The sequence below is a fragment of the Octopus bimaculoides genome, chromosome 7 (genome assembly GCF_001194135.2).
Source record: "Octopus bimaculoides isolate UCB-OBI-ISO-001 chromosome 7, ASM119413v2, whole genome shotgun sequence".
Taxonomy (NCBI): Eukaryota; Metazoa; Mollusca; class Cephalopoda; order Octopoda; family Octopodidae; genus Octopus; species Octopus bimaculoides.
In genome coordinates, this window is record NC_068987.1 from 21,541,753 (window position 1) to 21,544,158 (window position 2,406).

The 2,406-nt window shown below is 39.5% G+C and overlaps 1 long non-coding RNA gene across 1 annotated transcript in view; it reads left to right on the plus strand.

Moving 5' to 3' along the window:
• Positions 1-2,385, plus strand: part of LOC128248334 (uncharacterized) — a 4,104-nt gene extending 1,719 nt beyond the window's left edge. Inside the window, exon 2 of the long non-coding RNA XR_008264573.1 lies at positions 2,178-2,385. This is a non-coding gene — a long non-coding RNA (uncharacterized LOC128248334). The remainder of the gene's footprint in view (positions 1-2,177) is intronic.
• The last annotated feature ends 21 nt before the right edge of the window (positions 2,386-2,406 follow it).

Below are 2,406 nucleotides of genomic sequence, written 5' to 3' on the forward strand. Positions count from 1 at the left end.
TGTGTGTGTGTGTGTGTGTGTGTGTACAGAAAATGATTACTAACGGATTAAATCAGTAATCCTGGCGTAATACTTCTTAAGTTCACTATAGATAAGAATACACCAAGCTAATAAAGAAGTCCTGTGATCGGTATTGTACTTCGGGTAATCCGAAATCAAAAGTCCATCACTAGTCAAATATGTAAATTCATCGTTCCGCTACAGGATAAAGACAGTATGTTGTTACAGAAGGATACAGGAGAAAATGACAGAAATAATGGATTTATTTTATTCATTTATTCATGAGAGGGGTTACAGCGACTCTGAAAAAAATCTTAGTGGGCGGTTCTCCATATTTTAAGACGATCAATCAATCGATTGATAAAACTGAGCCACGAAGTCGATATATGAATGCTTAGATTTTTACCGAACGACCTGCTCAAATGTTTTGTTTATGGTGATCAAATGTTTATGCTGTACATTAGCTCACTCCCTCCATCAAATCGACGTTGCCTGAAGAGGTGCACAGTGTATCACACATCAGCTATTATCGAAGTGATCGCGGTGCTCAAAAACACAACGCACCACCCGGTCTATGTATTATGTATGTATGTATGTAAGGTCACTTATGAGGCTCTCACAAGTACTGCTGGTAACATGGAATCTAGTACAACCTGTAGCATGGTCGGGTTGTCGGTGACTAAACTGGCACCCCCACCAGGCTACCCTGGTGAGGAGGGTTGCTAGAAACCCAGCAGGATTAAAAACAAGACCTGTTGAAAGGTCGGATGAACCTAGTGCAGGCTCAATGGCTATCTAGCAGTAGCACGGATACGCAGAAATTCCAGGATGGTGTCCGTTGTGCTAGAAGACCACTGGGAGTGAGGCACCCCTCAGCTTCTGTTGAAGCATGTCTCTAAGGGAAGGTCACTCAGATAGAAAACCAGATATGCAGAGAATGACATTAGACATTTTGGGGGTCTTTGGTTTGTGCTAGAGATCATGGCACTCCTACATCCCTGAGCCTGTGACTCATATTGGCACCAGATATCTCGCTCTGGCTTTCTCTGGATAATGTCAAGTGAGTGGAGGTCTATGAGGTGTCGTGCAAGCCTTGTTGGACCTAAAACTCTGACCTCTGTTTGATATATGCTCCTCCCCACTATATATATTTATTTTAATTTTAGTATATATTTAATTTATTTTTAGTATATATTTATTTTATTTTATTCGGAGATCCTACGGTGATGGGAAGGTCGCGAAGCATGCACACCTGACGGGTTGGAAGCATGTAGTCAGCGGATTTTTATTCGGTGTACATCTGTCTATGTGGCCACTGACAGGTATTTTCCTATATTCAGGATTCCTAATTTGGGATTTATGTACTGCCACCCTTTTACGTAGGCTGTTTTTGTATGGCCTATATATTGCCTATTGCATCCTGCGCATGTTATCACATAAATTAAGTTTGTTCTCATGGTGAAATGATGGTCTTGTTCTAATGTGTATTCCGAATCTTCTACTAAGATGATACAAATCCAGCAGTTGGGCCTTCCACACTTTTTAACTGTTGGTTTTATGGTTGTTATTGGATGCAGTTTAGCCTGGGTTAAAATCTTCTTTAAGGATTTTGGTTGCCGTTTACTCTTTATGATGGTGTACGTCTGGAGGATTCGGTTCATCTTTGGTTTTCCCTTGAGTAGGGCTGTACTTTGGAGTATGGTGTTGAGGGCCTGCCTCGTTGTTAAGTGGGTTGTGTGTAGAGATGTAGGGTAGGGTTTTTAATTTTTCATCCTCTTTTGGTTTTGGTTGTCTCAGGTCTTCTATATTTAATTTAAGTGCTCGTTGGATTATATTGTCTATTAGGAGTTGTGAATAATTCCTACTTATGAGTGTAGTTCTGAGTTCCTGGAGACGTGTGTGTCGGGTGTTTGTGTCTGATACTATGGTGCAAATCCTTTTGACTAAACAGAAAGGGATGTTCATTCTTGTGTGTCTTGGGTGGCATGAGTCAGATGGTAGGCACTGCTTTGAGTCTGTGGGTTTATAATAGATATCCGTCTCTATTTTGTTGCCGACTTTCTTAATGAGGATATCTAAAAATGGTAGTTTTTCCTGGTTATGTTCTATCGTGAATTGGATGTTTTCATTAATTCCATTTAGTAGTATTTTAAATTCCACAAGTTTTTCTACTTCAGCCAACAATTCAAGTCAACGCTCAAGACAGCCATTATGTCCCCACACATAAAACCCTTCCACGTGGACTCTGTTGACACCAGTAAGAAACAATTATGAACTTTTCTTTTAATTACATTTTTTACATATATGTATTTTTGATAAGGTTCGTTTTTTCAGGAACCGAAACATGTAAAATATCTCTGAGAAAATTAAAATTTATCGTATATAGTGGCGTTTTCAAACTTCTTT